Source organism: Oncorhynchus gorbuscha, linkage group LG01 (assembly GCF_021184085.1).
Source record: "Oncorhynchus gorbuscha isolate QuinsamMale2020 ecotype Even-year linkage group LG01, OgorEven_v1.0, whole genome shotgun sequence".
Taxonomy (NCBI): Eukaryota; Metazoa; Chordata; class Actinopteri; order Salmoniformes; family Salmonidae; genus Oncorhynchus; species Oncorhynchus gorbuscha.
This window is the reverse complement of record NC_060173.1, coordinates 24,967,448-24,991,781: the sequence shown is the minus strand read 5'-3', so window position 1 is coordinate 24,991,781 and position 24,334 is coordinate 24,967,448. Positions and strand designations below refer to the sequence as shown.

Genomic DNA, 24,334 nt, shown 5'->3' with positions numbered 1-24,334 from the left:
CTTTTTTAGCAATGGAATGATCAGCACACAATGCAGAGATAAGGTGTTTGTGTTTTTTCACATTCGGAAGAAGGGGAGTGGTTTGCTGTTAACATTAGGAGCGGCTCAAAGAGGGATTACTTCCAGAATCACCACTTTTAGTAATAATTTTTGTGTCTGTTTTTTTCTTCCCCTCCCCAATTTAGAACCAGAACACTTGTTGGCCCTGCTTTCTGTTTTGCCTGTTACTAGTTTGCGAGGTTACATTTTTAACCTTGAGAATATCACATACATTTCTGTTTCCAGCAAGCGCCAAAGTTTTCTTTCAATAAATGTCAGTTTTCCTTCCCAGATAGCATTGCTATGTAATTATGCTGCCAAACAGCGGAGACAAGTGTTTGAACAATCCCCTCCATCTCCCAGAAAAGATTGTGTTTGGTTTCTTGGGTGCGAAAAGACCATGAAAGTGTAGGGTTCTCTACATTTCCCTCTCAATGGACAACCGTGGGTTTTCAGGGTGCAATATACATAAGTGGAGGCTGCTGAGTGGAGGATGGCTCATAGTAATGCCTGGAATGGAGTCAATGGAATGGTATCAGCCACATGGAAACCACATGTTTGATACCATTCCATTGACACCATTCCAGCCTTTATTATGAGCCGTCGTCCCCTCGTCAGCCTCCACTGATATACATGACATCGGCCTATGATCTTTCTTCACTGCTTGATAAGAAACAAGTCAAATCAAATGTATTCGTCACATACACAGTTTACAGCCGGTATAAAAGGTGCAGTAAAATTCTTGTGCTAGCTCCCGCAACAATGCAGTACATTAATCAATAATCAATAGTATATATTAGAACAGCAGCGGGGGTGTGTGTGTGTGTGTGTGTGTGTGTGTGTGTGTGTGTGTGTGTGTGTGTGTGTGTGTGTGTGTGTGTGTGTGTGTGTGTGTGTGTGTGTGTGTGTGTGTGTGTGTGTGTGTGTGTGTGTGTGTGTGTGTGTGTGTGTGTGTGTGTGTGTGTTTGAGCTCTCAGTGCATGTGTGTGTAGAGTAGTGTGTAGTGTAACCATTGGATGTGTGGGTAGTCGGTGCAAATACTTTTCTAAGGTGCATATGGTCTCGGCGGTGTATTGATAGAGTTTCAGTTACCTACTATTTGGCAGCGACTGTGGATCTGATGTGATCATGATCCTGTCATCTGTCCTGTCATCTGTGTTAAATCTGATGTTAAGCCATGTCAGCTGCCTGCTGCCTGGTCTGCTTGTTACAGAACCCTCTCCTTGCAAGAGATGGATCAGAGGGTGGCTTATAGTCTGCAGCAGGCCACTGACCCCTAGGAGACACCACACTGTTCCCTGTGGGACCCCATCACTCACTCCTCTTCCAGCCGAGCCAAGCCCATCTGCTCAAGATTCAAACCATGCGAAGGAAACCGTAACCAGATAACACGCCTTAGATCTTTTGCAGAACAAAGTTCAAACTGTATGTGCATCATGTGGGATTGGTGATATATTTGTTTGAGGAGGATGGTATAGGGTAGTAGTGGGTGCAGATGGGAGGATGGGGTGCCAGGCTGCCTAGAGGTTAGAGAAAGGAGCCATGGAATCCCATAGCCAATGGGGGAAAATATTGGGGAGTGAGCCCTTCTTCTTAGTGTTGGTCTTCACAAACAATTGAGCACAGCTCAGTGATGGATGTGGACATGCAGACACTGCCTACCACATAAACACACATGTTTAATAGCTATTGTGATGGCTGTCGTACTGTGGTGTTTGTGGTTCAACACATACAAAAACATGGAGATGGTGCTGTAATAAAGTGTCAGTACGGGTCCCTTTACAACACAAATTATGGTCCATCTACAATATAACTTATCTCAGCACACAGAACCAAATCTCGCATGTGCGCTGGCTGCTGGACAACATTTTAATTTTAAGGCTGTCATAACAGACTACGGTATTATAGACATTATCACAATCAGATGTGAGCAACAGTAGAGAAGCAGAACTGTACAACATGGCAGCCTAGAGAGCAGAGATTCTATAGTAGAGTCGAGTTCACCTTCTCCTCAATGTGTGTTCCTTCCACCTGTTAGCCATCAGAACCGTGTGCTTCTCGTTGATCAGGTTTGACTGTTGGCACACATAGATGCTGCTGTCAACAGACCCCAAACAGTACCCCCGTGAACAGCGGAACATGTTGACTGCATTATACCGAGCCCCACTTTTTTGTTTTCCCACGGCATTTATGTCCCATTCTCATTTCAATTATTTGTGCATCGCGGATGTAGATCGTCACAGATCCCTCCCCTACAATTTTTTTTAATTGACAACCTTAATAAAAATGAGCAAAAATGACTGTATAAAATAAATAATTCAAATACTGAGCTATATTGTACTCCCCAAAAAAATATTGGAAATTATATTATTTTATATTAATACAATTTCTCAGAGAAAGACTGTTTATCAAGTATTTTTTTCTCAAAAGGGTAGGGCTCAAAATTATTGACACCCCTGTTTTCAATACCTTTCAATACCACACCTGGCGAGGATAACTGCACTGAGATGTTTTCTAAAATGTTTTATGTGATTGGAGAACACATTGGGAAGTATCTTAGACCACTCCTCCATACATAATCTTTCCAGATCCTCGATATCCTTCGGACAGCCCTCTTGTTTTGCAAAAAGATCCACTTGTAGCCAAGTTTAATACTCCTGGCAGACGCAACCAGGTTTTTGGCTCAACTGTCCTGGTACTGGGTAAAGTTCATGATGCCTTGACCTTAACAAAGGCATCATGTGGAAGCAAAATAGCTCCATAACATAAAAGATCCACCACCATTTGTTACAGTAGGAATGGGTTTGGAATCTGCATATTCATATTTATTTCAACGCAAAACCCACCACTGGTATGTGTGGCCAAAGAGCTCTATTTTAATGTCATCCAACAAATCTAATGCCTGGAGTTTGCTATACGGCATTAGCACTTGGGCTGGAACCGGTGCTCTGGTCAGATTATATGAAAATAGAGCTCTTTGGCCACGCACACCAGTGGTGGGTTTGTCTTCAAAAGAAAGATACACTATCGTTCAAAAGTTTGGGGTCACTTAGAAATGTCCTTGTTTTTGAAAGAAAAGCACCTTTTTTGTCCATTAAAATAACATCAAATTGATCAGAAATACAATGTAGGCATTGTTAATATTGTAAATTACTCTTGTAGCTGGAAATGGCTGATTTTTGATGGAATATCTACATAGGCGTACAGAGGCCCATTATCAGTAAACATCACTCCTGTGTTCCAATGACACGTTGTGTTAGCTAATCCAAGTTTATCATTTTAAAAGGCTGATTGATCATTAGAAAACACTTTTGCAATAATAGACTACAGTATTATAGACATTATGGCAATCAGGCTAAGGCATAAGAGGGTGGGAACGATACTGAATGGGTGTACACAAAGAAGAGCTCCCCAGTAGGTGTACCAAAACATTCAAGGGCCATTTTCTCAAAAGTTTAGCAACTTTCAAAGCAGAATTACTTTCTCATTGTTCCTCAACTCTAACGTATGATATAGTCTCTATTTTTTTAATTTTTTTCCAAATGTTACTATATAAGACTGAATCAAGCCGGTCAGTCACATATGGGCATTCACTTGTAACTCTCTCAGTTCTCACCTTGCCAAACTCTTGGTCATTAATGATATACACTACATGACAAAAAGTATGTGGACACCTGCTTGTCAAACATCACATTCCAAAATTAATATGGAGTGTGTCCCCCCTTTACTACTATAACAGCCACTCTTCTGGGAAGGCTTTCCACTAGATGTTGGAACATTGCTGTGGGGTCTTGCTTCCATTCAGCCACGAGCGTTAGTGAGGTTGGGCACTGATCTTGGGCGATTAGGCCTGGTTCGCAGTCGGCGTTCCAATTCATCCCATATGTGTTTGATGGGGTTGAGGTCAGGGTTCTGTGCAGGCCAGTCAAGTTCTTCCATACTGATCTCAACAACCCATTTCTGTATGTACCTTGCTTTGTTGACAGGGGCATTGTCATGCTGAAACCGGAAAATGTTGCCACATTTTGGAGGCACAGAATTGTCTAGAATGTCACTTTATGCTGTAGCGTTAAGATTTCCCTTCACTGGAACTAAGGGGTCATAGCCAGAACCATGAAAAACAGCCCCAGACCATTATTCCACCTTTACAGTTGGCACTATGCATTCAGGCAGGTAGCGTTCACCTGGCATCCGCCAAACCCAGGTTCATCGGTCAGACTGCCAAACGTTGAAGCATGATTCATCACTCCAGAAAACGTGTTTCCACTGCGCCAGAGTCCAATGGCGGCGAGATTTACACCACTCCAGCTGACACTTGGCATTTCATATGGAGGCTGCTCGGCCATGGAAACCCATTTCATGAAGCTCCAGATGAACACTTTTCCACTTCACAATAACATAAATTATAGTTGACCGGGGTAGCTCTAGCAGGGCAGAAATTTGACAAACTAACTTGTTGGGAAGGTGGCATCTTATGACAATGCCACTTTCAAAGTCATTGAGCCCTTCAGTAAAGCCATTCTAATGCAAATGTTTGTCTATGGAGATTGCATGGCTGAGTGCTTGATTTTATGTACCCATCAGCAACAGTTGTGGCTCAAATAGCTGAATCCACTAATTTGAAGTGGTGTCCACATACACTGTATATACAGTATCTCTCTTTTATTTTGTAAATCTGTTGTTTAAGGCCAGCTTTAAAGAGATGGCATCTGATATCATGGGTCTTTTTACTGCTCTGCTGGGTATTGGATGATTGTGAAGTCAGTTAGTGAATCAATTAAAAGATGGTCACTCCCTGCCTGCTGACTAAGTAGGAATTTACACTGGCAGTGACAGAAATGTCACCCAATTCTGTAGGCTGGTGGTTAATATTGTTTCGTACTTGGGGTGTTTTTTTCAGTTTAGGACTCCACTGTCTTGCACAATCTTGGTGCGATTTTTGCGAGGGACCTCACGATACGATATTATCACATTACTTAAGTGCTTGTACAACGTGTTGTGATTCTCACCATTCTCACGGTTCTATATGTATTGAGATTCTATACTGCGATTTGATTGCAATTTGATATTCCAAACATATTGCTCACTAAATGTCTGTTGCAGAGAAAGAAGAGAGCTTGTGAAAAAAAGTTTGATCATTCATGGAAATAAGTGCTGAAAACATGTTGGCTCACTATTTAAAAAGAAGATGGAGAACAAGCTATTGGATGAAAAATCCCAGTGTTTTGCGCAGGTTCAGTGCCTTGCAAAAGTATTCATCCACCTTGGCATTTTTCCTATTTTGTTGCATTACAACCTGTAATTTAATGTAATGGACATACACAAAATAGTCCAAATTGATGAAGTGAAATGGAAAAAAATAACTTGTTTCAAAGAATTGTGGTGCGTGCATATGTATTCACCCCCTTTGCTATGAAGCCCCTAAATAAGACCTGATGCAACCAATTACCTTCAGAAGTCACATAATTAGTTAAATAAAGTCCACCTGTGTGTAATCTTAAGTGTCACATGATCTGAGTATATCTACACCTGTTCTGAAAAGCCCCAGAGTCTGCAACACCACTAATGAAGGGGTACCACCAAGCAAGCGGCACTATGAAGACCAATGAGCTCTCCAAACAGGTCAGGGACAAAGTTGTGGAGAAGTACAAATAAGGGTTGGTTAGTAAAAAAATATAAAAAACTTTGAAAATCCCATGGAGCACCATTAAATCCATTATTAAACATTTTTAAGAATATGGCATCACAATAAACCTGCCAAGAGAGGGCCACCCACCAAAACTCACAGACCAGGCAAAGAGGGCATTAATAATAGAGGCAAGAAAGAGACCAAAGATAACCCTGAAGGATCTGCAAGACAGGGTGGTGCGGCAGGTGCCGTTTCTCATTCGAATGCTGGAATTTTATCTAAACCATCAGGTGTACGCCGACCCCAGCTAAGTAACTCATGCAAAGAGTTAAAACACATAATTGCGCTTTATCTCCAGTACTCTACCATGATTGTCAGTTATGTAGCTGCTCTACTGAGTGCGTCCTTGCTGGGATATGACAAATATACTGCCGGAGAATATCAACACCAAACACATTGGTTCACCGTTCCACGGGAGCGGACAGTACACAGCGTACCATAATGTTCTGAATAATGGCGAAGTATATCTCGCTCCCTATTCCACTGAACCGCTTAGGTGTAACAAACAAGTCCAGCATTTATCGGAATGTGTTAAACTACCTGTTCACTACCCTCCTGCTCTCCGGGGATGTGCAACTCAATCCTGGGCCCAACATCACCGAGCCAGCGATACGCACCGGAGTGGAAAGCGGTGGATGGCCTCGTCCACTGATCGTCGCCGCTGTGGAAGTGGGTGAGTGCTATGGTCCCATGGTTTCTCTCGACTCACCCGGCTCCAGGATATATTTTGACTCTTCAAAAATACTCAAGTCGCTATATGCGATCCCTGACTCTGCTTCTGGTACGCAAGCTGCTTCATTCGTTCTCCGCATCCAGTGCAGGCGGGAGGGATTGCTAATTGCGCTACCGAACTGCCCCTAATCAAAACGGACTAAACCCAGCCATCAGAAAACACAGAAAATGTAACTTTTTTCAATGTGTCAATCACTCTCGAGTCATCTGGGACCCACGAGCTAAGCCCAAGGGACTACTAGGGGGGCACTTGAACACTCGTAGTGTCATTCCAAAAAGTGATCAAATTCAACATCTACTCACCGACTCCAACCTTGACTTCCTCTGCCTCTCAGAGACACGGCTCCATAAAAACTCTCCATATGCTGCTTTGATTGTGATTGGCTACAATGTTTTCAGGAGAGACAGGATTGAAGGAAGAGTGATGATTTACATTAAAGAACATATCTGATGTAAAAAATTGAGTGGTCATGTTATAATGAACTAGAATGTATTGGCCTGAATGTTACACTGTCTCCCCAAATGTATTTGACCCTTATTGGAATGTATAGCCCACCTTCCACCAAAAGTGTGTTTTTTGATCAGTTTAATAACATGCTTAGGGAATGTGACTTTGGGAAAGAGGTCATCTTAATGGGAGATTTTAACATTAATTATGAAGACAAGTTTTGTAGGAAGACCCTCAAACGGATCACTAATATCTTTGACCTTACACAGCTAGTTAAAGGGCCAACCAGGGTGACTTGTTGCTCTAAAACAGATTGATTTGGTGTTCTGTAATAAACCAGAGAGAGTGACTAAATCATTCAATATGGTTACTGGGCTATCTGATCATAATCTGACACTTATAGCCAGAAAGCTGTCTAAGAGCAGGTTTAACCTCTCTACTGTTAGAAAGCCAGATAAAACTATGAATACCTAAGAGTGAATTAAGCTATTTTGAAAACGCAAATAAGGGAATTAACTGGAATGATCTCTTGTCCTATACAGACGTGGAAGCTGATAGTCAAGATTTTCTATCCACAATCCAGACTACAATAAATGGTTTCCTAAAGAATATCAAATCCAAACCTGTCCAAAAGAACATTCTTCCTTGGCTAAATGGAGAAATCTGGAAATTGATGAAAGAACAAGATTATGCTCTAAAAGTAGCCCTAAGATCCAAATTAGATCATCACAGACATAGGTTTACCATGTTGAGAAATAAGGTGATGAAAGAAATCAGACAGGCCATGGCAAACTTTTTTATTAACATAATTGGTGAAGCAAAGGGAAATTCTAAACTGATCTGGGAGAATCTAAAAAAAGTTAACAGGGAAAGACCATAGTAACACTGCAAAAAGACTAGAAATCATGGTGAATAACAATGTAACACGGGATGCAGTTGAAATAGCAATAGCCAATTCCTACTTTATAGACTCTGTCAGGGTACTGACACAGAACCCCTCCACTGGTTTCTTGGACTCAGTGCTAGTAAATGATGCTCAACCTGTCTTCATCATAAAGGAGGTTTCTGAGTCAAAGGTGAACAAGGTGATAGCTCACTAAAGAACTCTAAAGCCAAAGATGTGTTTGGGCTGGACTATACCTTTCTTAAAAATGACAAAGAGTCACTCATTGGCCCCATTACTAAGGTCACCAACACATCTATTGGTCTCGTGGTGTTTCCAAGGGTATGGAAGTCGGCCATAACAACGGCCATCTTTAAATCAGGCGACCCTGTTGACGTGAGTAACTACAGGCCCATTAGTACACTACCTGTGGTGTCAAAGGTTGTTGAAGAGTGTGTAGCAGAACAACTGATTGCCCACCTCAACAACAGCCCCTTCACATTACACTCCATGCAGTTTGGCTTCAGAGCGAAACACTCCACAAAAACCACCAACTGTTTTCTTCTGGAAAATGTGAAGTCCAAGATGGACAAAGGGGGCGTTGTTGGGGCTGTGTTTCTGGACCCAAGGAAGGCTTTTGATATGGTTAACCATGAGATTCTCATCACAAATTGTCCAAGTTCAACTTTTCCCCTGATGCCTTGAGTTGGATGAAATCATACCTTGAAGGCAGAACTCAGTGTGTCGGAGTGAGCAATGAGCTGTCGCCCACTCTTAGCTATGATGTAGGTGTGCCCCAAGGGTCAATACTGGGGCCCCTCCTGTTTAGCCTGTACATTAATGATCTGCCTTCTGTCTGTACTGGGTCTGAAGTTCAAATGTATGCAGATGATACAGTGATATATATGCACGCAAAGAGCAAACAACAAGCTGCACAGGAACTCACTACTGTAATGGTCCAGGTTACAAAGTGGCTAAGTGACTCGTGTTTGCATCTCAATGTGAAAAAAACTGCATGTTCTTCACAAAGAGGGCAACAGATACTACTGAGCCAGATGTCTATGTGTCAGGGAAGAAATCCAGGTGCTATCTGATTTTAAGTACCTTGGCAACATACTTGATTCCAACCTCTCTTTTAAAAAGCATGTGAAAAAAGGTCATTCAAATAACCAAATTCAACCTAGGTAATTTCCAATTGATACGAAATTGTTTGACTACAAACGTAGCAAAACTGTACTTCAAATCTATGATACTCCGTCACTTAACATACTGCTTGACTAGTTGGGCCCAAGCTTGCTGTACAACATTAAGACCTATTCAGTCTGTCTACAAACAGGCTCTCAAAGTGCTTGATAGGAAGCCCAATAGACATCATCGCTGTTACATCCTCAGAAAGCATGAGCTCCTGAGTTGGGAAAGTGTTGTGCAATACACCGACGCATGTCTTGTATTCAAGATCCTAAATGGCCAGGCCCCCCCTCCACTCTGTATTTTTGTTAAACAGAAAACCCAACATATGGAAGCAGATCCACAAGGTCTGCCATGAGAGGTGACTGTATAGTTCCCTTAAGGAAAAGCACCTTTAGTAAATCCATTTTCTCTGTGAGAGCTTCCCATGTCTGGAATACACTGCCATCAGACACACAAAACTGCACCACATATCACACTTTCACAAAATGCTTGAAGACATGGCTAAAGGTCAATTAGATTTGTGAACATGGTCCCTAGCTGTGTGTTGCCGCTTTCCATGTTGTCTGTTGTCTGTAGCTTGTGAGGTGTGGAAAAACTTTGCTGCTTTTTGTTCTATGTTTCTCTGTTTGTATGCTACGTCTTGCTTGTCCTATGTTGCTCTGTTTGTATGCTACGTCTTGCTTGTCCTATGTTGCTCTGTTTGTATGCTACGTCTTGCTTGTCCTATGTTGCTCTGTTTGTATGCTACGTCTTGCTTGTCCTATGTTGCTCTGTTTGTATGCTACGTGTTGCTTGTCCTATGTTGCTCTGTTTGTATGCTACGTCTTGCTTGTCCTATGTTGCTCTGTCTGTATGCTATGTCTTGATTGTCCTATGTTGCTATTGTCTATATTGTAATTGTTTTTAATAACCTGCACAGCGACTGCGGTTGAAAAGGCAGCTGGCTTAAACCTGCACTTTTACTGAAACTTTGATTAATGTGCACTGTCCCTGTAAAAATAAACTCAAACTCAAGCCATACACTCCACAGAGCTGGGCTTTACAGAAGAGTGACCAGAAAAAGCCATTGCTTAAAGAAAAAAATTGGTGTTCATCAAAAGTATTGTGGGAGACTCCCCAAACATAAGGAAGAAGGTACTCTGGTCAGATGAAACTACAATTTTAATTTTTGTCCATCAAGGAAAATGCTATGTCTTGCGCAAACCCAACACCTCACATCACCCTGAGAACAGCATCCACACAGTGAAACATGGTGGTGACAGAATCTTGCTGTGGGGATGTTTTTCATCAGCAGGGACTGGGAAACTGGTCAGAATTGAAAGAATGATGGATGGCGCTAAATACAGTGAAATTCTTGAGGGAAACCTGTTTCAGTCTTCCAGAGATTTGAAACTGGGACGGAGGTTCAACTTCCAGCAGGACAATTACCCTAAGATTACCCTAAGCATACTGCTAAAGCAACACTCGAGTGATTTAAGGGGAAACATTTAAACGTCTTGGAATGGACTAGTCAAAGCCCAGACCTCAATCCAATTGAGAATCTGTGGTATGACTTAAAGATTGCTGTGCACCAGCAGAACCCATCCAACTTGAAGGAGCTGGAGCAGTTTTGCCTTGAAGAATGGGCAAAAATCCCAGTGGCTAGATGTGCCAAGCTTATAGAGACATACCCCAAGAGACTTGCAGCTGTAATTGCTGCAAAAGGTGGTTCTAACAAAGTATTAACTTTGGGGGGGGGGGGGTGAATAGTTATGCATGCTCAAGTTTTCAGTTTTTTTGTCTTATTTCTTGTTTGTTTCACAATAACAAATATTTTGCGTCTTCAAAGTGCTAGGCATGTTGTGTCAAATGATACAAATGATACAACCCCCCCCCCTAAATTAATTTTAATTCCAGGTTGTAAGTCAACAAAATAGGAAAAATGCCAAGGGGGTGAATACTTTCGCAAGCCACTGTACAACTGATTAGTGCTAGCTAACGTTGCCTACATTAGCAAAAATAATAATACTTCTTTGAAAATTGATACAAGACCCTTCTCAAACTCTTTTCTTGATTGCTTTGTCAAGCATTTTCTGCAGCAAGTGTTGTGTTGCATGAGGCTCTCACAGAATCAGTAGGCTATTAAACAAACAGGCAACAGAAGCAAGATCTGTCTTATTTCTGTAGATATACTAAATGGATGATTTATTAAGCCAGGCACATTTAACAGTTAGGCTATTGATCACAGACCTAATTAAATTGGGTCTGTGATCTTTTCTTAGACAATTAAGGCAAGGGCTGTTTTCTCATCTCCTAACTCAACACAAATAGTATGGTTAACTTTGCTATTATGCACATAGTAATATGGTCTAGGAAAAGGCCCCAATTCATCAGCTCACTGATGTTTCAGAACCGCGGACAGCAAACGCTATCAAACGTAGGAGATACCGCATTTGTTATAAAATAATATTATTTTTTATTAGTGTTGCAGCATTTCAGTAGCACATCCCTTAGAGTGATGGACTGTGATATCCTCACGGCGTCCACAATTAATTAGTCCACTCAGACAGGCGCGAATCAGACAAGTATGAATCAGACAGGTGTCTTGTACACCAAGAATGTTTTCTTTTTTTGCTGCTGCTCGACTGTCACGAGAATTTTCAATCCCAATGATAATAACTAACAATCAATAAGCTTTGACCAATCCCCGAGGTTTGTAAGACCCTGGGTTTAATAATAATTAGGCAAAGACTCAGCTCATGCAAAAGGTTTGTACAGTTTATTCACGAGAACGTTCTAATGTCCATAATACAAAGACATCCATTTTATAACTCACTTCCTACTTACGCACATACATACACACAAACAGTAGGTGAGTTGTATCCACTGTTTATCACTACCAAGCCGGCAGTTCCATTCCCCAGAGATTAGAGGAACCTTGAAAAGGACTCCCTGTCCTATCGTAAGTTTCTCAGAGTTCTAGCCAGGTCAGGTCATACACAGTTGAATTATTCTCGGTATTTTCTTAGACACACACACACACACACACACACACACACACACACACACACACACACACACACACACACACACACACACACACACACACACACACACACACACACACACACACACACACACACACACACACACACACACACACACTTCTCTCCCTCACATGTCTCTACCGAACCTTATTGGACTTACGTTTAGTACTTTAATTATTAATTATACATGCTACATAAACTAATAATCACTAATAGTTACGTTTCAGGGTGGAATTCTTTAATCATTACCGTAAACCTATAAATCTCCTAATCACCGACTAAAGAGATCTTGGTCGACCAACAGCCTATCGACCAAACAATCGACCAGTCGACTAAATGGGGTCAGCCCTAGTATTTGGGGGCCGTCCAGATGGCCTGGTGGGGCCCACAGCTGCTCCTCTCTCCCTCTCTCTCACTCTCTTTCTCTCTCGCGTTCTCTCTTTCTCTAGTTCTCTTTCTTGCTATCTCTTGCGTTCTTTCTCTCTCATTCTTTCTCTCCGCCTCAGATACTGTATCAAAACAAGCTCTCAAAGGGAGCGCTCAGTTCATTGCAGTGAGGCAGTGAAACACACTCAATACACACTGAGTGTTGTGTGTTTAATGTGAGTTACTGATGACTGACTGATGTGTGTGTGTCTGCTCTTGTGTGTGTCTGCTCTTGTCCCTGTTAGGAAGGTGTGGACAGCTGCCAGCCAGCGTGGAGCAGGACCAGAGAGAAGACAACCAGTGCTACCTAAGACAGATAGGTGTGTGTTTATGTCCAAATGTGTCCTGTGCTTATGGGTGTGTTGTATATCCAAAGAACATCTCATGGACCCCCCCCCCCACACACACACACACACACACACATTCCTCCCCCCTAAACGTATGTCTGTCTGTTTGTCTGGATGGATGGTCAGACTGATGGTTGTGGGTTTACCCGTGCGAGTCTCCCTTCCAGTCAGTAATGCTGCTTTTCCATTGAGACTTATCCCCACACCAGAGGGGCCGCCAGAGTTTTATGTTAACGTCGGCTCTCGTGTTGTGTTTCCATCAGGTGTGTGACACTAAAGACTTTGGTGAGAAGAATCAACAACCTCTGCATCATTGAAAACTTTCTTTTTGAGGTGTTAATGTTCAGTTAGCCATTGATATGTAAATGCCAGCTGGAAAGTACCCAGGGCTTGGCCCCAAATCAGGGCAGGTCCGACAGAGGCATGGCCCAGTGAGACACGGATGCCGGTTCATGTAGGCCTAGTCTGAGTCTTTTGGGTGAAACATCCGGGTAAATCAATGTGTGAGCTGTTGCTCCAGGAACATCAGTAGAGCTATGCTAGCTAGCCTATCCCTCAGATCTGCCTTTGTCGTCATGTCTCCTGTGTTTGGCACAGCCATCAGACTTATTACAACTCTTCTGTTTACCCAATATCTCTGAAATCAATGGCAGGTTGAATTGGTCACTTGCTGTGCCAGAGTTTTTTTTAGGAAGCAGTGTTTTGTTGGCTTTGATTACCGGGCGGGTGCATGGGTACTATGGGTACCTTTACACACTGTCAACACACCCACACACAGAGCTCTCCTGAGGGCTTCTTAGCTCTCAGCTCTGCTCCAGGTGGTAATCTAAGGAGTCAATGAGATGGAACCTGAGAGTGCTCCGAGTGCTCATGTGTCAACACAACGCTGGCGGTCTGAAGGTGATGCCGGCCTCGGCCACTGGGGGGCAGTGGCATGGTGGTGTATGTGGTGTGACTAGGGCTGCCTGTGAGAAATACCTTGGAGACTTGTTCTAGACTGTCTGTTTTATGGCCAGTCAGACTCTTCTCCAGGTGTCTAACAACCATGTAAAGCCAAGGCATGTTTTTGTGCCATGCCAATGAAAACTTTCTCTTACCCTACTTATAGTGTTGGGTTAAAAATAGGTAGAAGGAAATTGCCACATAGATCTTGATCTTGCATCCATTTTTGTGTCCCCCCCTAAAGTTAAAATTTGATACAGTATGTGTTGGAGCATTGAAGTGTGCTTCAGGCCCTGCTTAATTTCCCATGTGAGATCAGAACCCTTGGTTCTTGTCTTTTCATCAGCCCTAGCATGGTAGTCTGTGGACTAGTGGAGCTGTTGGAGCAGAGTGTGGTGCTATCGCCAGCGGTGTGTGATATATCCTACTAGTGACGAGGGACTCCCTAATCCCATGGAAAACATCACACAGGTTTGGTCAATTCAATTTCAGTTTAGGAAGTGACAAATGAATACATTGAATCAAGAATGATCTGTTATTTTCTGAGGAAGGGGGCACTTGTTTCTTGTTTTTTCTTTTTCATTATTTGTGTATTAGTATTGTACTGTTAGACATTTATTGCACTGCTGGAGCTAGATACACAATAATTTCGCTGCACCTGCTTTATCATTTACAAATCAGTGTAAGCAGCAAATAAACTGATTTGGTTTGTACAGGCCTTGGTTCGGTTCACCACTCTTCCTCAGTGGAGCATTACCCAAACGCGCAAAGTGATTTATGAGCTGCATTAGTGATGCTGGGAGCGATTCCTTTCTGAGGGCTTATGTCCTACTCTGTGATTGCCACTGTGTGTGTGTATGCGAGAGAAAGGAAGTGTGTGTGTGTCCAAGTTTGTGTGTATCAGGGTTGGTGTCAATTCCTTTTAAATTCCAGACGATTCAGAAAGTACACTAGAATTATAATTTAGTTTACCTTCTGAATTGAAATGGAATTGACCTCAACCCTGGTGTGTATGTGTGTGCATTTGTATCTCTCTGAGTGTCTGTGTATGTGTACGTCGAGGGTCAGATCCTTCCGAGTTCCCACCACTGGTACCTGTTCTAGTGTTTCCCTCCTGGTAATGGTATACAGTGGTGTTTGATGGATAGTGATGGGATGGATAGATGTTTGAGTGATGGATAGTTGTTTAAAAGACGTAATGGGAATGATTAAATGAAACAGGGCTGAGAGCCCATGGCTGAAACTGCAACGCCACTATACTCAATGACCCTGCCCACCAGTGGAGGCCAATGAGAACGGCTCATAATAATGGCTGGAACGGAGCAAATGGAATGCCCCATGTGTTTGATGCATTTGATACAATTCCACTTATTCTTCTCCAGTCATTACCACACACCCATTCTCCACACTTAAAGTGCCACCAACCTCCTGTGATACCCTCTGTCTGATGGGCAAAAAAAGTATGGGTTGAGGTAAAGATAACCAGCCTTTCTGGCTGGCCCTTAAAGGGAAATGTCACCACAATACACTATTTGGGGTGTTTTTCTAGTCTTCCTACATAATTATGAGTGATGAGAGGGTGTTTCAGACATAATTATGCACTATAGCTGTATTTAAAAAAATATATTAAAAAAATTGTTGGGAGAGTTCAACCAATGACATCATTGGTTGATTGAGCCTGCTGTCTGATGATCTAAAAACGAGTCATGTTTTGTAGCAATTATTGTGGCCTTTGTGTTTTGCTGATTGCACGATCATGCTAGCACCTAGTAGATATGGTTGTCCTTGTCCAATAGAGCAATTGGAATTGTCTCAACAATTTTCCTATCTGCCAGGACATTGCAGGATATCTAGGTCGACTCATTTTCCCTGGCTTTGTAAAGACTACAGCCTGACGGGAGCCCTTCTTCTTTGTTCCCACCCTCGAAGGCAGTCTTTTCAAAACGGTGGAGGTAGTAGTTTACAGGTTCACGGAAGCTATATAACCATGCACTGTCTATCCGAGATTGCAAAATAATTAGTTACAATGGCTGCTTCTGATGATTCCGCTTCCTCCATGTTTTTATTTTATTTTACATAGGAACATACGACCCTATTTATTTGATCCAGAATACACTGAAGAGGAGTTGAGACAGCAAGGAAAAATAATTGCGAGACTAACAAGCAGCGGCAGCCTAGACCAGCTGGGCCAGGACTCAGGAGGGCAAATGAAAAATTAGTAAGTAATTTTGCTGTTATTAGCTAGCTAGCAATATAAGCTCTCTTTTTACACAAAGCAGTGTTGTACAGTACAATTTGGTGATTGATTTGGACATATCGGGGCTTGCTAGTACCACTGCAAGGCAAGCTAGCCAAGTTTAGCTAGCTGTGTATTTGATATACCTAAAATGTACTATAGTCTGTTATAGCTAGCTAGCTAACTAGCCTCTCATTAGGAGCAAAACTTGATAAATGTTTTGATGATAATGACGGAGAGTAACGGAAAGACTATGGCTTTATGACTCATTAGTTTTGGAGTAACTAGTTTTGGAGTAACTATACCTGTGTGTTGTAGCTAGCTAGCTAACATGTGTCTGTAAGACATCTCATTCTACACCTTGCTGCTACAGTAGAATTCCATCAGTACACAACGATTACCCATGAATGTGTAATACTGTTTTCGTCTTTCTCTCACAAAGAAGTTGATGACTCAAGGAGATGTGAAAGATCCCATAACAAAATGTGTGTATGTTAAGATACATTTGAGTTTGGTGGAGGAGGAATAATGGTCTTGGGCTGTTTTTCATGGTTTGCACTAGGCCCAATGAAGGGAATGCTACAGCATTCAATGGCATTCTAGACGATTCTGTGCTTCCAACTTTGTGGCAACAGTTTGGGGAAGGCCCTTGTCTTTTTCCACATGACAATGCCCCCATCAACAAAGTGAGGTCCAAACCGAAATGGTTTGTCGTGATCGGTGTAGAATAACTTGACTGGCCTGCATGGAGCCCTGACCTCAACTCCATTGAACACATTTGGGATGAATTGGAACGCCGACTGCGAGGCAAGCCTAATTGCCCAACATCAGCGTCCAACCTCACGAACGCTCGTGGCTGAATGGAAGCCCCTGCAGCAAAGATCCAACATCTAGTGGAAATCCTTCCCAGAAGAGTGGAGGCTGTTATAGCAGCAAATGGGGGATCAACTCCATATTAATGCCCATGAGTTTATTTTTACAGGGACAGTGCACATTAATCAACGTTTCAGTAAAAGTGCCGGTTTCTAGCCAGCCGGCTAATTTTCAACCGCAGTCCCTGTGAAGGTTATTAAAAACAATTACAATATAGACAATAGCAACATAGGACAAGCAAGACATAGCATACAGACAGAGCAACATAGGACAAGCAAGACGTAGCATACAGGCAGAGCAACATAGGACAAGCAAGACGTAGCATACACACATAGCAACATAGAACAAAAAACAGTAAGACAAAATTCATAAAAGCAACAAAGTGTTTCCACACCTCACAAGCTACAGACAACAAACATGGAAAGCGGCAACACACAGCTAGGGACCATGTTCACATATCTGATTGACCTTTAGCCATGTCTTCATGCATTTTGTGAAAGTGTGATATGTGGTGCAGTTATGTGTGTCTGATGGCAGTGTATTCCAGACATGGGAAGCTCTCACAGAGAAAATTGATTTACTAAAGGTGCTTTTCCTTAAGGGAACTATACAGTCACCTCTCATGGCAGACCTTGTGGATTTGCTGCCATATGTTTGGGTTTTCTGTTTAACAAAAATACTGAGTGGAGGGGGAGCCAGGCCATTTGGGATCTTGAATACAAGACATGCGTCAGTGTATTGCACAGGATTTTCCCAACTCAGGAGCTCATGCTTTCTGAGGATGTAATAGTGATGGTGGCTATTGGGCTTCCTATCATGCACTTTGAAAGCCTGTTTGTAGACAGACTGAATAGGTCTTAATGTTGTACAGCAAGCTTGAGCCCAACTAGTCAAGCAGTATGTTAACTGGCGGAGTATCATAGATTTGAAGTACAGTTTTGCTACCTCTGTAGTCAAACAATTTTATATAAATTGGAAATTAGCTAGGTTGAATTTGGTTATTTGAATTACCTTTTTTCACATGCTTTTTAAAAGAGAGGTTGGAATCAAGTATGATGCCACGGTACTTAAAATCAGATACCACCTGGTGCTTCTCCCCTGACACATAGACATCTGGATCAGTAGCATCTGTTGCCCTCTTTGTGAAGAACATGCAAACAGTTTTTTTCACATTTAGATGCAAACACGAGTCACTGAGCCACTTTGAAACCTGGACAGTAGTGAGTTCTTGTGCAGCTTGTTGCTTGCTCTTTGCATGCACATATATCACTGTATCATCTGCATACATTTGAACTTCAGACCCAGTACAGACAGAAGGCAGATCATTAATGTACAGGCTGAACAGGAGGGGCCCCAGTATTGATCCTTGGGGCACGCCCACATCATAGCTAAGAGTGGGCGACAGCTCATTGCTCACTCTGTTCAACGAGCAGGTGTCCACATACTTTTATTCATGTGGTGTATGTCAGACATTAACATACCTGTTGTGTAAACTCACCTCAGTTAGACAGACTAATCTATTGTTTTATTGAAACATGTTTACTTGCCAACAAATTAAAGTTGAAATGTACACCAACTCCCTGCATCAATTGTTTTAGCAGTAAGTCTAAAGCTAGTTTATCCAAATGCATTTCAATAATATCACAATGAATTGATCCAGAAGTTGAAGTCAACACTTTATTGGTTTCTGATGCAGCAGGAATGATTAAGTCACTTGTCTGTACACTTGTAAAAATATTATATGAAACACCATTATATACGTACAAAAGCGATCACTATCTATAGCACAATGCAGTTGTGAGCATACTAAGCATTCTATACTATATTACAATATCAGTCTAACTGAATATGGATATTGTGTTGGTTGAATGTTCCAGGCAGGTTCCAAAATGTTCTTCAGCAGGTGAACCTCTTCTTGAAATGAGTAAAGCCAGCTGGTTTAGCAGGCTTTGGCATTATGGTAACGTTGCCAAGGTTGTTGGGTTGGGGGGTTGAGACTCTGGCTCCTTGTTGACAACTGTCTGGTCCTTTCTGCACTCCACAGCCAGGTGGACAAGCCTCTTGTACTCTTTCTTTACCACCCACTGCTTCGACCTATTGCACAATAAGGATTAGCCACAATAGTGGATTTGCAGTTAGCCTTCAAAATAAATTAGGGCATAATTCTACTACTATGTATTCACTGTCAATGGCAAACTGCAAATTCCACTATTGTGCCTAATCCTTATTGTGGCTAGCTTCACAACACATGGTCCGGTCAAGCCTCAATAGCCAGATGAAGCTAGCTGGCTGCTTATAACTTTAGCATTGGGCAACAGGGTTAAGTAGCTGGCTAGCTATTTATGTCCATGAACTAAATTTAAATTCAACAACAAGTGGCAACCTAGCTAATATTTACAAGGATTCCTAAATCATTGCTAAGAATAATGAAAATGACTGCAGTTCCTACTGGTCATTGTTTTCAGGCTGGTTGTATTGGTGCTAGCTAGGTACCAAGCTAAAGCTAGCTACACCAGAAGTTGCGGTCGAACAAATGTTGCTTTATTACCAATGCGGTATTGTAAACACTGTTAAGTGGAGCGACACCGGGGAACCCAAGAGCAGACTCAGATGAGGAAATGGGTATGAATGAACCAAAATATTTATTGTTACAAAGAAATATGGAGTGCAGACCCGGGGAAGCTCGGATGAGTTGCAGAAAAAACAGATGTGGAGACTGAGGTTGGAGTTGGCTGAGTAGAACAAGGTAAACAGATCCTGAGGGGAATCCAAGGTAGTGATGGTGAGTACAATCCAGAGGTAGGTAGTTGGGTGGTGAAATGTGGAACAGGAGCCAGAGACAGAGCGGTAATGAGCAGAGATTACGATCTGGCAGAGTGAAAGTGGCAGGACTGAGTATTTGTAGAGGTCTTGATTATGGAACGAGTTGCAGCTGGAAGGGATTTGCTCTGACTCCAGCACACCTGTCTCCAACCACACAATCACACAGAGAAGAAAGACACCGGATGAACACCAGAGGGCATAGCAGGAGCAGATGTGACAAACACATTGTTTGTGGCCGGTGTTTGCTTGTTTACAGACTTTTCTGTACAGCTTTGACAGTGCTACTGTGTCTTTTTTGACACACAAAGACCCAAACAGCATTCCATAGCATGTATGTCATGAAGTTAATAGCAGTGACGCTATTACGTTGCCCCACTCCGGTGGGGCAACGTCTGAAAAATAGCTCACTTGGTAGTGTGTACCGGTGCTCAACCAGTCGGCGAAAGCCAACATAACCCACAACAGAGAATGGTTGATTGTCAAGGGCATTGAATTCCAATATCTTGGCTTTAATGGATTTTGCCTTTGAGTTGTCTCGCTGAAATTGTCTTACTCTTTCAAACGACTGCTCTATCCACATAGCGGATATTGTGGGCTACTCCCTGTTCACTCATGACTGCACGGCCAGGCACGACTCCAACACCATCATTAAGTTTGCCGATTACACAACAGTGGTAGGCCTGATCAACGACGAGACAGCCTATAGGGAGGAAGTCAGACCGTGTGGTGCAAGGACAACAACCTCTCCCTCAACGATATCAAGACAAAGGAGATGATTGTGGACTACAGGAAAAGGAGGACCGAGCATGCCCCCATTCTCATCGACGGGGCTGTAGTGGAGCAGGTTGAGAGGTTCAAATTCTTTGGCATCCACATCACCAACAAGCTAACATGGTCCAAGCACACCAAGACAGTGGTGAAGAGGGTACGACAAAACCTATTCCCCTCAGGAGACTGAAAAGGTTTGGCATGGGTCCTCAGATCCTCAAAAGGTTGTACAGCTGCACCATCGAGAGCATCCTGACGGGTTGCATCACTGCCTGATGTCGGTGTCAGCGGAAGGCCCTACAAATTGTCAAAGACTCCAGCCACTGTAGCCATAGACTGTCCTCTCTGCCACCGCACGCCAAGCGGTACCGGAGCAGCACGTCTAGGTCCAAGAGGCTTCTAAACAGTTTCTACCCCCAAGCCATAAGACTCCTGAACATCTAATCAAATGGCTAACCAGACTATCTGTATTCCCCCCCCCCTCCACCCTACATGTACATATGACCTCAATTACTCTCGACACTGGTGTCCTTGCAAATTGACTCTGCACCGGTACTCAATGCATATAGCCCCGCAATTGTTATTTACTGCTGCTCTTGAATTATCTGTTATTCTTATCTCTTACTTTTTTTGTTTTATTTCCTTAATACTGCATTGTTGGTTAAGGTTGTTACTACAGCATTGTTACAGCACTTCATTGTTACTACAACATTACTATGACATTTGATTTGAAGGTCATTGTCATCAGTACCAGGGTTAGTCTGTAGGACACACAGTAGTCAGTGATTAGACAACATTTTACTACTTTGTCCCCATCAATACACAATCAAACAAGGTACTCTATCTACCCACACCCCTCATGTCAATAGATCATACTAAACATCACACACAATACCCACCCCCAACAGTCACCAGTCAGTCACCCACACCATCGCCTCCCTATTAATAACTCCTTTTCTCTAATGTTGACTTCAAGCCTTACATGAACAATCAACTAAGCCTCCATAATATAGAGAAAACTACAGTAGAAGTTGTAGCCTACTTGTAAACACACTAACTCTGACAACAAGACACAGTCCATATTTATGCCTAGTTCCAGTATGTTTATTTGCTCATCATGGGAAATATTTAGTATGATTTTAGAAGGAGACTTACTTAGTTCCTGGTGCTTATGTTGACGCCTCTACTTATGTTGTCGGAATCGGACTAAATAGAACACATAGTCACGTTAGCCTCCGGTAGTTAGTTTGGTTACGTTAGCTATTAAGCTAGCTAACAAAGCTAATGTTATCTTTAAAAGTTACAAATCACATCGCCAGATAGCAGCTGGCTAATTACATGCTTTGGAATGTCTAGCCAGCATATTATTAAAGCTAGCTAGCTAGGTTTTAGTTTAGATAAACAAATGTAGTTTGTTAGCGAGGTAAAGTTAGCTACGTTACCTCAGCTTCCTCTTAGAGGTGAAGGGGAAAATCGATGGAATAGCATCTCTTTTCAACATTCAATAACATGGCAACCCCATCAGTTGAGACTTCAATTCCGCTTCGAAATCCTCTGGCTGAAAGTGCTGGCTACAGACAGACATTTGGCTATTTCTCACAACTGGATATGCCTCCACTTAGCGGTACTGCGTCCTGAAATAAATATGAATTCTGGATATTGTGGTTTGCTTACAACCAGGAAATGTAGCTGGCCCCTTTCTACCCGTGAGACCGTATTTGCATTTAGTGAGGAAGTTCTAACTTTTTATGAAACATATAATATAATAATTTCATATAAATGGACATGTATAGTAAAATTGAGCAGTAGTGAAATTTCCCTTTAAAGAGAGAGCTGACCCAAGACTGAACCCAGGCATGTAAAAAGCTGCAAAGCACCTCATCTTGTGTTTTCTTTGCATGTGATTGGCCCTGGTGTTTCCCAGGGCTGTGCTCTGTGCATTGCTATTAGTGACAAACCTGCTTATCTTGGGTGGGGTTGGACATTCCTGTCTTTTGGGGTTTGGACAGGTCTGTTCTCCTTCCTTCTGCTGCAGGAGCCCAGGGTGGAGCCTTGCCAGGGCCAAAGGCACAGGCTGCAACTACAGTTCTGTGTATAAAGGCTGAGCATCTGAGTGAGTGAGTGAGTGAGTGAGTGAGTGAGTGCGTGAGTGAGTGGATACATGAGTATATTTGTGTGAGAGCATTTGTTAATGTGCATCTGGGTCTCAGTTGCTGTTTTTTGAATGCGTGTACATATTTGCGTGCTTAACTGTATCCCTTTTCATGTACCGTTTTGCATCTCAGTCCATTTGTCTTAGCATGTGTGTATGTTAAGATGCATTTGAGTCTTTGTGAGTATGCAAACGAGTACAGGGTACAGGGTTTGTCTGTGCATATGTGAGCGAGCAGCAGGTGTGTACCACAACTTTTAGTTTGTATTGTAGTGTGCGAGTGTGTCTTCTGTATGTGTCATCCACCAAAAGTATTTGAGCTTGTAACAATAACATGTCCACTTCCTCCCCCTGATATCGCTGTGGTTACAGTCGAACAATAACATGTCCACTTCCTCCCCCTGATATCGCTGTGGTTACAGTCGAGGGATTGTAGACAGGACAGACCGTATCAGTCCAGATCAGAGCAGCAGCCTTTGTTGTGTTTTGGATTGACTTGTCAGGACTGCAGCTGAAAATATTTCCTCTCCCGACACTTTTATCAGAGTTCTACTTTCCTCACACGGAATCTAAAAATAATGTCTAACTCCCATCTCTAATTTGAAGCTGAAAATTCAGACTTATAATTTTTTAAACAGCTTCTAACACAATTAATACATTTTGGTTTACTTTGTTTACTTTGAAAGTTCCTGTTCCGACCTGCAAAATACAGTTCTGATCCGGTTCGAACCCCAAAAAAGTACAGGTTTATGTAGTTCCTTTCTGTTCCTCTTTAAACCTTGAAAATAAACCTCACCAATTAGTGCGGATAGAGCAGCTTGCTATGGAGCGGGCAAGCTGTAGTTTTTTACATGCGCAATGGATAGACAAGTGTAAGGCCTGAAATGTGACTGAAAGTTTACGGGTGGGGAGAGAGCAAGAGAGGGTGGAGGAGGACGCTTGGCCTCAAGCACTGGGCATCTTGTTATAACATGCATTATCTGAATTAGGCCCGCAGAATTAATCTTACGGAGGAGAGGCTTCTGTGGAGGAACTTTGAATGTCTTTGAACTTCCGATAGTTAGCTTACCGTGGGACCAGAGATAGCTAATTAGCTAACAATCTTGTGTGTGCAGAGAGGCACCAAAATTAAAATCACATCTTACATTTTTGTAGTTAGTAAATCCAATGTGAAACATGATAAATATATTATCCTTAGTATTGAAAAAGTTAAATCAATTCTTCTCTAATTAAAAATCTCTCCCTATTTTTTTTTATTCACGCTTGTAACATCAGTAGGCTACAGTAGCTTAAGCTTCAGAGGGGGATGTGAAGGTAGCCTACACATGCAAACACACTGGCAAATAGTGTCAGCTGGCAGGCAGACACCAGAATAGGTTTTGAAGTGATAGAGTGAGGGCTTTGCATAGGTGCTTTGTTGCATTTTTTTGTGGGACTAGAAAAGTGCCCAGAGCGTAAAATAAGGTTATTAACCGGTTTTAGTTGATATCTCTTCCTGTTTGAAGTAGTGTGGACTGGGTGATCTGTCATTGCTTCAAAGTGTCGAGTGCCTTTTCACTTCGGCACTAACAAACACCTTTGCTCAAATTAAAAGGGCATTGCTGAAATATTTTGGCATTTCTGTCCCTTCAGCAAGTGGATATAATTATTCTAACATAGTTAAATAATCACACGGTGCATCTTTGATCTTTGGAATCAGTATGAAGAATAGCGACTGGAGTTTTGCCTGCAAAAAACAATCCAGGCCCTAGTAAGTAAT

General features: G+C 42.3%; 1 long non-coding RNA gene across 1 annotated transcript in view; it reads left to right on the top strand.

Moving 5' to 3' along the window:
• The window catches only part of LOC124035204, a 373,317-nt gene that overhangs the window by 80,080 nt on the left and 268,903 nt on the right, over positions 1 to 24,334 (top strand). Inside the window, exon 2 of the long non-coding RNA XR_006838700.1 lies at positions 12,680 to 12,754. This is a non-coding gene — a long non-coding RNA (uncharacterized LOC124035204). The remainder of the gene's footprint in view (positions 1 to 12,679; positions 12,755 to 24,334) is intronic.